Source organism: Manacus vitellinus, unplaced genomic scaffold (assembly GCF_001715985.3).
Source record: "Manacus vitellinus isolate BGI_N305 unplaced genomic scaffold, ASM171598v3 scaffold_29_pilon, whole genome shotgun sequence".
NCBI classification, from domain to species: domain Eukaryota; kingdom Metazoa; phylum Chordata; class Aves; order Passeriformes; family Pipridae; genus Manacus; species Manacus vitellinus.
This window is the reverse complement of record NW_021940207.1, coordinates 3,064,754-3,077,048: the sequence shown is the minus strand read 5'-3', so window position 1 is coordinate 3,077,048 and position 12,295 is coordinate 3,064,754. Positions and strand designations below refer to the sequence as shown.

The 12,295-nt window shown below is 47.6% G+C and overlaps 1 protein-coding gene across 2 annotated transcripts in view; it reads left to right on the top strand.

The window, feature by feature from the left end:
* DIS3L2 (DIS3 like 3'-5' exoribonuclease 2) overlaps positions 1–12,295 on the top strand; it is a 179,123-nt gene that overhangs the window by 128,980 nt on the left and 37,848 nt on the right. The gene's annotated exons all lie outside the window — the stretch shown is intronic.

The following is a 12,295-nucleotide window of genomic DNA, read 5'->3' as shown; positions in this document are numbered from 1 at the left end:
AAAAAATCTTTTCAAAAAAGCAATTTGTTTCTGCTTTCTGTGAGAGAGGCTTCCAAACGGACTTGGTCAGTTCTGCAGTACGATCAACAGGACTGGAAAAAAATACCAAGTGAAGTAACACAGTGGCTGTGGTAAACATGAACTGGGGCCTTGGAAGTAGCTAATGGCATACCACAAAAGAGTCTCCTTTCACCCACCATGGGCTGTGCCAGCAGCAAGCGCTGCCAGCACTGGCGTCTAGCAGAGGAAAGCATCATTTGGCTCCCTTTTGGATTTCATTACTCTTCCTGCACTCCCTCCTGCTCACAGCAAAAGCCTTTCCAGTTGTAAAGAAGTGAATTAACTGCCTTCGTGTCAGTGATGGATGAGGCGCTTTCTCCCCCTTCAAAGGGGCGAGCCGTGCCGGTGAATGTGGGCCAGCGGAGTTGAAAAGTCCAAGCGGAACAGGAGAGCCCGTGTGGTGACCCAGCTGTCAGGCAGGACACCCTGGGGACGGCTCCCGCCGGTGCCCTGCGAGCAGGGGAACAAAAACTACTCTCAGTGCGCCTGCCCGGCCTTAAGGCTCTTTTTTTTTTGTCCTTCTTTCAATGGACTTGGGCACATCCCTTAACACTCAGCAGCCTTTTTTGCCGGGTTCATGGAGCCTCAAAGGCTTTCACAGGGTGCTCAAAGGAGGGTTAGCACACTGGTACTTGGGAGATCTCCTTTCAGGCGTCCATGGCTAATCATATTAAAGGTGACCTCGTGGGCAGTGCTTTCCATTGTTGCCATATGTTTTGTCCAGTGCTTGAGTGATGTTGTGCATTGGAATGTATTCATGCATCGCCTAATTTAATCACCAGGCTTAATCCCCTCTCCCGTTCTACGCTCTTAGAATTTACTGGCTCCTTTCTAGCCTCCTGTGCATTGTCTGGATCTCCTTCACAAGCTAATACTGATGCCTGGAGATATTTTTATTTATTTATTTACTTTCAGAATGTATTTTAAAAATATAATCTCAACCACAAACTCAGCAACCTCTCCAAAGGGAGAGCGAGCGCAGTGGATGCTCTAGCAGGCTGATCCTTCTTCTCTGTGATCTTTTTCTTCCAGCTTTTCCATGGAGAAATTAAGGATTAGGCTCATGAGTTTAAAAAAAACCAACAAAATACTACGAATGGAAAAATGACGGGGAAGGCAGTGTGTCTCCTTTTAATATTGTTGGAATAAATAACTAATTTTAAGAACTTGACTGTCTCTGTAAAATATGATGTTGGTTTCTGCCTTTAAAACTTACCACTTCGGTATGGACAACTCCTATTCCAGGGCTGACTGGACAAAATTAACCCAACAAAGCCCCAGGTCCATCCAGCTGGGGAACTGGAAAGCCTGATTTATGCAAGACTACTGCAAAAACCAGAGAGCTCTGCAAGAGCTGCTGTGCTCCACTGGAGTCAGACATTTCTAGGGAGTGGGGCTCTGCAGAATGTCTTTTAAGGATAATTTCTAAAGATTTTTCCAAGATTTCCCTGCCCCAGCTGATGCTGCCATGTGGAGGGGTATATAAAAATGGGAATTTGAGATTCAGTTGTGTTGTGACTTGCTTTAGGAGTGGATGGGAATAGTCCTGGCAAGTGAAGGCTGTGATGAGATTTTAGGATGATACATGATCAGGTTGCTAGTATGCTGAAGTCCCAGGGGCAGGAAACCTTACACTTGCTGAGGCAGACTGTTAAATAAACCACCTTATGCTTTGGTTCAGCTCTTAGATTGTCTTGCTCTGCATACAGTGTGCTGGTACCCACAACTCTTAACAGTGGACTATATCCTGGATGTCTTTGAAACCTTAAGCATGGATTGTACCTGAATTACAGCTTTGAATTTCCCTCTGTGTGTGTGTATGCACGTGCACACACGAGATCCTTGCAGCCAAATTCTCACGCATCTCACTGATCTTCTGTGACTGTTATGTTTTGGGTTTGATAGGAAGAAGGAGTGATGACGTAGAAGACTGCAGGTTTGTGACTGGTTTTAAAAATAGTTTTCAAATATTATGTATCTTCATTTTGAAGAAATGCAATACTGTTTGGAAACCACAGCTACTGAACATAAACCATGTCGAGCCCCTTACATATGTTAAATAACAATGTGGAACAGAGAGTTGTAACAGCCTGCTGTGCATTAACGTTGGAAGAAGATCACTGATCCTACCCCTCACACTCCAACCCAGGGATTGACAGCAGCGTCATGGACTCTGACATCAATTTGGCCCTGCAAAAATGCTTTACAGTTTACACCTCACCTTTTCAGCGTGAACCTTGCCAGAGCCCTTTCTGAAGCGCCTACATGCAGAAATTGCTTCTCCGCTGAAGCGCAGCCGTGTTGGAGCTGGAGTAGGACAGCTGGCTGTGGGTTAGCTGGAGGGCAGGGTGCCCGTCCCGCTGCCAGCGGGGGCGCTGAGACAAGTCTCCTGGCCCCCATCCACTCCTGCTTCCTTCTTTCTCTGTGACAGAGGAGCTGCGGGGTCCCTAGGAAAGTGTGAGCAGGAGCAGGTCGTTGCCAGAGGAATTCAACTGAGCCACAGCCAGCCCCTTCCCAGGGGAGCCCAGCGGTTGCGCTAACAGCAGCAGCTCTTGCTGTCCATGGGAATGGGCAGGGATGTCCTTGGAAAGCTTCAGATCTTCTGCTTGTGCACTGAGCAACCGTGCTTAGACACGCCATGAGATTTGCTGAAGTAAGAGAAAGGAGGTCATGGCACCCACCTCTGCCTGGGGAGGAGGGAGTCAGCACTGCCATGGTGGGGTGAAGAATGGTGTTTTCTGGCTGCAGTGTTTGAGAAGATGCTCTGCAGAAGACAGTGGGCTGAGTGTGTATGGCAGGAGATGCCTTCCCATCTCCATGCTGCTGACAGTGTCGGAGGAAAAGGTTTGGCCAAGGACACAGCGCAGCTGCCTGCACTCCTGGCAGGTTGTAACATGCTGCAAGAAAGTCCAGATTATCCCCAGAGAATGAGCAAAGCTGGAGTCAGCAGTGGTAGGCCTGGACTTCAGGACTGCCAGGTATTTCATAGCATCACCCCAAGGGATGGGGGAGAATGGCGTGTCTGTCAGACTGAGATCAGCATGGTGTGATCAGGGTATTCTGAGTCTTCATAGTTCCAGCTCCAGTTTAATGGCAGATATAACAACCTAGAAATACTGTTGTGATCTCTCTTGTTACCTGGCAGAGCTCTTATCGCTGTGGCACAGGGGCTGTTCATATTTTAATGGGTTTATCTCTTGTATGGAGGGTATTACAAGCTTTCATCTGTCTTCAGTGCAACTCTACGGAAATCCCTCCAGGCATGAGGCAGTACCTGGGTGCTGAATTAATCTGTGCTCCTGGATTCTCACAGCTCTATTAGTGGCTTAGCAGGGGAAGCAGTTAACATTAACAAACTTAAGAAAATAGGATTTGCTGTGTTTGATCTGCCCTTGGCTCCGTGTATCCTCCCAATAGCAGTGACAAAGACTGAGCACGTTACGGGAAGGCACACTATAGTCATAGGGAAGACACAAGATAGGCTGATTTGTAAAATGTGTAGCAGCATCCTCCAGAGCTCATGGGGTGGGGGAAAGTTGTGCTGTGTACAGGTGCAGTAAAAGACACCAAACCATTTTTCCTCCTGCCACATACAGAGACATCTGCACCCACGGCTCTTACCTTGCATTTCCCTGTGACTTGAGGCATTTGAAGACAGCACAGTGTCATGTCCTCCTTCAGGTAACCACTGCCATGTGCTCTGTCGCTGGCATTTATCAGGTGCTGGATCTGCCCTCCCTTTGGGAGCTGCCAACTTCTGCAATGCTGTTCCCTACTGACTGTGGGCTCTCACAAAATAGCAGGGCCAAGTTAAAATTCAGGCTGCTTAAACCTGGGGTCGGTAAGTTAAGACCAGTTTTCAGGCATGCTGTCAGGTGTGTGAAATAACAGCACTTGGGGATAATGACCTGTTACCTCTACTACCCTCTAATAATGACATACCAAGCAGTGACTTTAGCGAGGGTTTCTACTTGGTTGTGTCACTTTTCATCTAGTGCAAAAGTGGAGCACAGCGATTGCTTTTCCTAAGTCTTCAGGCTCTTACTTAACCGTTTTGGGACAGAAACACCTTTGGGATCTCTTTCTGACCAGGCTTTGCTTTTCTCTATCAGATCAAGATGGCATATACATAGATTTCCACACTGCCCAACCTGTGACAAAGCTGGTGTAGGTCCCACAGACCCCTCAGGTCCTGCCTGTGACTGACCAATTGGGCTACAGGTGCTGTGGCTGCACAGAAAAGCCCATTTCTTTGGCTGCTGACACTAGTCAGCTTAGGGGAAATTTTACATCAGCTGTACCCCAAAAGTTCCTCTCCTTGTTAATAGTGAGAAATATTTCCTTTTTTTCATGGTTACTTTAACTCATTTGGTTTGTCTGTTTGCTCCAGGATTTTCGGAGCAGTGGTGGTGTTTGCTGCTCTGCCAGCCCCTGGTGGACGAGCCAGGGATTATGAGGCCCAGGGCCTCTCTCAGTCCTGGGTGCTGCTGGTGTCATTCCCCCCTTCTCCGGGCTCTGCATGAACTGCAGGTGCTTTGGAAGTGTAGTGTCAGCAGCTCCATCTTCCATCTCTCTTCTCATGCAGCAGACCCTGGTCTTGCCTGTTCCTGTTCACACCAGTTACAGGTCCCTGTGCTGCTCCCTGGCCTCTGGCTGTTTGCCTCTGATCTCTCCTGGGGAATTTTAACCCTCTGATAAGGTACATGATGTCCCAGTGCTGCCCTCCAGCCATCAACTTATTCGTGGACAGGGAAACTTCACTTGCCATCAACTCTAATTGCTTTGAATATGGTCAGTCCTGCCTTCCCAGGAGTCTCTGAGGTTGTTTCAAATTCCTGATTGCAATCTAGCATCTTACTAGAGTCTTGATCATCCTTCTCTCCCAAATTCCTGCTTTTGTAAGTGAATTTCCATCTCTCTCCTGTGAAGAAGAGACCATTGGGACTGGGCAGGACATAACTGTGTTAACTGTCCTGCTAAGACTATAGTGATCATCAGTCTTCAAAATGCAAGAATGTTCTTGCAGCCCAGAATCTCTCATCTCTATTGAGGCTGGCAAAGCCCAGCTTGTGAGGGCTTTTTTATTGCACAAGAGAAATCAGTAAAATTATCTTTTGTCAGAGCATGGACGGGGCTGGGAGAGGTGCAAGAGTCAGGAATAGTTTAAGGAGAGCCTGGGAGACAGGCTCTGAGTAACAGAAAACTAAACGGCCAAGCAGTGAAAGTTGGCATGTATCTCGTTGGTGTCACAGGTTTTTTTATGTGGCATTTCCTAGGGATGTTTTGCTTCCATTTTCAAATTGATGTATGTGTAGAAAATACTTCTAACTTCATTGACAGTTCTCTAGTGGTCTAGGGCATGTGGTGCAGTGTCACAATTTGTTAGCTTCTGAAGAAGGTATTTTTAATCCACAAATTTAAACTCTTTGCAATTGTATAATCCGCATTTTAGTTCTGTGGTTTCCTAATCGTGCATCTAGAGAATGAGCTCATCCAGTTTATAAAATGAACGGAAGCATTCAGCTCTTCTTTCTAAATAAATCTGGATCCATTTCTTTGTGGATTGCGTCCGAAACCTCCCATGCGGGCAAGTGTGAATGCTTAAAAATAAACTGATTTGCAGTTTATATTTTTGCCAAGTGGTAAAAGTTGTCTCATGCCCTGTCTTTCCCAAAAGGCTCTCCAGCTTTGACTTGCAGCTGTGAAATAAAAGCCAGCTTGCCATTTTGATGTCAGCACTTGCCCTGATCTTTGCAAAGTATCCAGCCACACTCCTTTCTGGGTCTGCTGTACTGCCTGATCACCTCTAGTAGAGGTTTTGGGGCCACTAGACATCAACAGGGCAGCCCTCTTTTGTGCTAGAGAATATATGTTGGTGACTTCACTCCTGTGATGGGAAGACCCGAGGGTCCTCACTGCATCCCAGGGCTGATATTTGGAGAGTAAGACCTGCTGCAGCCTGTGGGATAATTTAGTTTATTGTGGCTTTGGGTCCCAGACTGGGAACCTCTGGGTTTCCAGATTAATTTAAGGGGCAAGAGCTATCTGATATCTTACACCTTCCATGTCAGGGATTCACTGGCCTTGCATATGTTTTATGCAATTATATGATGCAGGCAGCAGCAAAGTAAATGATAAGGATTTTAAAATAGTCACCTGAGATTAGCTCAGTTGCTTAGAGCATGGTTGTGGGTTTGATCCCCGTAGGGGCCATTCACTGAAGAGTTGGACTTGATGATCCTTGTGGGTCCCTTCCAACTGAGAATATTCTGTGATTCTGGGAGTGTATCACCTATAGAAGTAAGCAGAGGCATTCAGACCAGAGTAATACCCCAAATGAGCTTCAGCTCCTTTTCCTAGGCTGGGTTGGGGTTTGGCTCGACATTATCCTTAGCCGCATGTGTGGATCTTGTAGCCTGTTAAGAAAAGTAGTTTGCTGGCTAATGTACTGAGGACACAGGGCAGCAGAAATGGCTTTGGGAGCCTCCCAGAGAATTTAAACCTTCACCTGGAAATTGTGCATTTAGGAGTGGGGAGAAGGAGTCTCTCTGAGGAGGCAGTAGGTGTGATTGTATCAGTTTCGGACCAGTTCATGACTTCCAACCAATAGCAACAGCAGTCCCATAACAAGGTGCTGAGATTGGCCAAACATTTGCTGTCTGCAAAGCCAAAAGGAAAGGACTGCTCCAACCCAGTGTGAGAGGTGACTAGTTAAGCTGGTAGTGAGTTTCCTTGTCTTTTCTCTTTTTCCACTGTAGGACTTTTGGTCTGTCCTTTATTACCCCCGTCCTATCCTTACCACATGTTCTTCAGCCGCTACCCAGGGTCTTTCTCCAGCAATTTTGAGCTGCAGCACAAATAGAAAAGCTCATGGAAGAAGTGCTTTGGTCTCAAGAGCAGCTTCTTTAAGTGAAAACACAGCTGTGAGGTTTGCAGCCTGCGCTTCTGTAAGGGCTCGTCCAGCCAGCACAGCCAGCACTGCTGCAGTCCTTCCAGCACGCAGGAATTGGGAAATCCATTGTGAACAAGATTGAGTTTGATGGCCTGCGTGGAGGCAGATGGATGTATTTTTAAGGGACAAGGTGCCAGAAAACTCTGTGATTACGTTACTGGAGCATGGCTCGTTTTTTGTGGTTTTAAAAGTGAGTGTCAGGACTTCAGGACTATTTTTTTTTTTGGGTCAAACCCGAAGTTTGGGCGGGGCATGAAAACCTGCTTGATGAGTAAGTTTATTCTTAAAAAGCTTTCTAGAGCTTACTGGAGAGGGGAGCCTTTATTCCAAGAGGGAGCAGCTACCAGTCTTTTTGGACTTCCATGCAAATAGGGTTAAAGTTGAATGAGTGCCAAGGGTAAAAAAGAACCCTGGCCTTTCAGGAGACTGTTTTTAGTGTAATCTTTAGATCAAGTTCCCTGGTTTTTGTCTTGGAGGCTCATATTCTGCCTTGCTTCCTTGCCCTGGGTGAACTCCTTCTGCTTGAATACCCCATCACATCAGTGGAATTACCTTGAACAGTTCTAACCAAGGCTGGCCAGAGCGTGCCCTTACATTGCCCTACAATTGGGACAGCTGAAGTCTTTGACCTGGTTATTTGGCTGAACTGATAATACCTCCCTGATACAGTGCATGTGTAGAGAAAACTTTTCATCTCATGACGAAGGTTTGCTGCTCAGAGCCAAGGCTGGGAACGGGGGGATCAAAGCCAAACCATTTACTCAAGGGCCATGCAGAATTTGCCCAGTCAGGTCAGGATAGGTACTGGCAGCATTTCAGCAGCCAGGAGAGTGCTCCTCATGCTCTCTTCTTGTTGGAGCTACCAGGCTTTATCGCATGACTGAACCCCTAACTACTGCAGGCCTAAAACATTCTTTAAAATGAGGATGGCTGCTGGCTGCACTGAAGCACAGACAACCTGGAGGTCTGTGACCATGTGAAGCACTGCTCCCCCTTTCTGAAAATCCTCTTTCTAGCCTTGGTGGAGGAAGTCCTAAGATGTGAGCAGCTTCCCCAATACCCCCACCAAGGTCTGTCTTCCTGAGCAGGGCATGGGGTCCCCACAGGGGTCAGTGCACTGAGGGGCAACTCCCTGAGCCCTTCTGCTTTTGCTGGTGTCTTGTGTCTGTCCATGTCTGTGCACTGCTCACCTCTGCTGAGGGGGTGTGGGAACCCTTGTGTGCAGGCGAAGCATGTCAGTGTCTGATTGACAAAAAAGTAGCATCCCACTGTCAGCCAACTGTATCCTCTGCTTGATTTAAGGACATAGGAATAGAGAACAGGAATATGTTAACTAATCCTAAGAGTGGAGCCATTGCACAAACAAGCATTATGTGCACACAGCCCACGTGCTTGGGTGGGAGATGACTTTCCTTGAGGTGGCTTTCCTTGGGGATATGACATTACCTTCACCTCAAGCCTGCAGTATGTGCCACTAAACTTCATCGAGGGTGTGCTGTGGGTACATTCTCTTGCTCCACTGACCAGTCACAGGACAGCATGCTCACACCTGCTTGGTACCTTAAGTGAGATATTCCCATCCACGGAGTCAACGGCATCCTGCCCATCAAAGAGCCTGCCCCAGCCCCTTTGAATTTCAGTGCCCTGCTCCTCTTCTGTTCGGGTGTATTGAAGTTGTGTCTGGTGACAAGCGAGCCTATCCATCACTGTATCCAAAGAGATCCCAATTACTCCTTTTGACAGCTCTTATTCACGCACCTCCCTGTGCCTCTGACGTCTCAATTATTGATGGGGCTCTCCTGGTAGGCAGCACTCTGTTCTCAGCATGGCTACGTTCCAGCTCCCCTTCCTGCAGAGTTCACGCACACCATGCCGAACGCTTCTTTATGTGCAAAGCCATTGAAGTGGAAAGGGATCTTTATTAGCTTGTGAGCTCCAGGGCTGCACAACCGAAGGGGGCAGTGCAAGCCAAAGCACACCGCGGCTTGGTGCTGTGAAATTTCCTCTTCCCCTTCTCTCCCAGTGAAGCCCAGCAGTGTCTTGTAAAATGAAATTATCTCATATGTTTAACAGCAAAGATCCCTTGATCTGATGAACCATCCTTGTGATGGGGTCACCCTGCACTTGCATTTCTCTAAGAAACTTAATCCTCCATTGCCCCTGCAGGCATAAAATGCGGTATTTTGAGGAGCAGTGCCCTTTCCTTTGCCATGGAGTTTGTTTGCTGGCTTTACAGCAAGCTCCTTCAGACAAGGAACACTGACACACACAAAAAGGAGCTTCAAAGCAGCAATGTAATGTTGGAGCAATGTTGTCAAATTGGTTAAGAATTAAAGCTGTGCCAGAGGGATGATTGCAAAAGGCTGCTTGTTTTGTTGGGCTTCATGTATCCGGGAGGCTCTGGATGTCTCCTGACATTAGTGCGGCAGAATTCAGATAGAGGAATGATGAAGTGGTCGATCAGCTCCTGACATCTGCCCCAGCCTTGCCCTGCAACCTTCTGTAATTCAGAAATAACCAGAGGTTTTGTGTATAGTGAATGAAGGCAAAAGGGAAGGGCAGCTGCAGGGAGAAGCAGCAGCGTAGGGATGCAGAGAGCTGGGAAAGGACGCTTGAGTTCTGTTCTTAGAGGTCTGTGGCAGCAGGCACTTCATAGATTAGCTTTAGCATGAGAGAAAAAAATCTGTGCTGACCTTCCAAAGCACTGAGGTGCTGGGAGGCATAAGTGCCTTTGCAGTGAGTACAGCTGTGCAGAAGTGAGCACGTGTCATCAGGTGATCTGAGGAGCTCTCCTGTGGCTCCAATGGCAGGGAAGACCCAACTGCAAGATGTTGAGTAGGTGTGGATAATCTCTTTAAGCTTAGTAGGAAGCTTACAGTCTCTGCAACCCATTGTGCCTCCTGCAGCGTTCAGGTAGTCCTTCTTTACCTGCCTTACCTGCTCTTTTTCCAACCTGTGATGAGTTTTGCCTGGGGCTCTGCTCCCTCCAGAGGCCAAATGCCACCAAATGAGCAAAGGCAGCTGGAGTGTTGCTGGTGGCCACAGTCAGAGCTTGGCTTGTTCATTTGAAGTCTATGAGGACTCATGTCCTGGATGACAATCACAGGTTCACTCTTCCCCCTCCTGGCTGACCATGACAGGGCATCAGCAGGGCAGATCTGCACAAGAGCATGGTTTGTGCATCAGTGACAGCACAACTACCTTGAGCTATGTTTGAGGGACAGACCTTTAGTTACACATCTCTGTGTGACGGCCTGACCCTGCATTTCTCTGAATGGGGTCACTGTGGGTGATGGCAGCATCCTCTTGCCTGACAGTATTGCCTCAGATGGTCAAGCCATGTATAGTCTCCATTACCCATGCCTTGCTGGCACTGATGGGTAGCAGAGATGGCTGAGCCTGCCAAGCAGGGTGTGTTTTATTTGTCTGAAATACCATGAGCAGACAAAGAGGGGTTAAAATAACAGAAAGTTGAAAACCCGTTATCTTTGGGAACTGTGATCTTTCCTTTTTGGGTAGGCAGGTTCCATGGGACCCCATCCCCCCAGATAGTGGAAAGGTCACCTTCCCATACCTGATTACCCCACAGCTTTCCCTGGCAGACTGTTCAGACAAGACTGTTTTCCTTCCCAGCCCTTTTCCTTCCTTCCTGCACCCTGGACTGTCTCCTTGCAGAGATTTGGCTTCAGCCCCAAGCTGCACTGGGGATCCAGAGCCCAGGTGATGCTCAGAGATGTAACCAGAGATGCTCAGTTACTGCAACCCCAAAGCCCACTTAGGTGAGAGCTGCAAACAAGAGACAGGCACTCCTGAGTTTGTCAAAATTATTGTTGTAAGTGGCCCAAGTCACACTTTTCCCAAATTTTGCACTTTCTTTCGTGTTTTGTCTCCACTGATTCTGTAGTGCGCTGCCCATTCCACAAAGGAAAGTATCCGGGGGAGCTGTGTCTGAGATAACTGCTGTCTCTTTTGCCTCAGAGGTGCTTCCTGATATTCTAGTAGAAAAACTTTGGAAAACCTGTCCCAGAAAAAATGGCTTTGAGAAGTTCCTCCTTCAGTTCCCCAAACTAGGGCAGCTCACTTGGGAGGACTCTGGTTATGGACTACCTATGGCCAGCAAGGTGATCACCTCTCTCCCTTGGGGAGGTTGCTTCATTTCTTGCTGCGATTTGCCGTTGTAGCATCTGGAGAGGCTGGATCCACAGCCAGGCTTCATGGATCTTGGCCAAAAGAAGCATCCCCAGCCAGCCCTACTAGTCCTACCTTACACACAAGTCTCCAAAATGGGACTGAGTGATCTGCTAAGCTGTTGTAAGATCAGGGCTTGCAGGAAGGGGAATTGTGGAGAGCATAAGAGACCACTGTCTGGACAGTGGTACCTGTAACACAGGCACGTGTGTGACATGGTGTTGCATGATCATGTGTTTCAGAATGGCTTACAGTGTCAGGGGTGTAGAAGTCAAGGGAGATCAACTGAATTTGGTCTCAGCCTGGTACTTGGTTCTTAGCTCAGTGTTCCAGATGGTGAATTTTTCAATGGTTTTGTGGCATGCAGTTTTATTTGGGTCAGTGAGAGCACACTGTATGACTTTGCTACCCTTTAGGGAAGGGAAATCAGTGCATCATCTAGTGATTCAGCACACAGGGTTTCTTAACAGCCTATGGGAGAAAAACGTTTTAATTCTGTGTTCATTCCTGAATAAGTTGTTAATTCTGTATTCATTCCTGAATAAGCCATTAATTTGAGTTAGCAATTTTCTTGGAGCCCAGAGGAGAGGAGTCTGTGATCAAATGGAGTGGCTCAATACTGCTCTCTCCTCCTTTCCCTGTTTAAAAAGGTCAGGTTCATCTTAACAAATCTCCTTTGACTTTTAGCCCTTGTAATGGTCTTCCCAGACCATTTCAGGAGTCCCGCATGATCCAGCAGTGGCAACAGCCCTGCTGATAATAATCTCTGTGACCCCAAAAAAGTGCAATAAGACTGGCAGCTACCTCCTTCAAAGGATGCTGCCTCTCTTACTCAGCCTGCTGGTTCCTGGTTAGGGTCTGCAGCCATTTTTCTGAGCCCAGGGGCTGCACCTCATGTCTGTGAGAGCTTGTGGGACACTGGTCTGGGGGCCAGCAGCTTTCCCCTGGGGAATGAGGGGCTGCTTGGATGTGCAGGGCTATTGCAGGACTCAGTTCCATGCTGGTTTCTAGGCAGTTCAGTGTATAAAATCACTGGAGACATTTTCAGCAAAAAAGTCTCCCCACAGAACCATTCCACTGCTTGTTGAAAGAGGA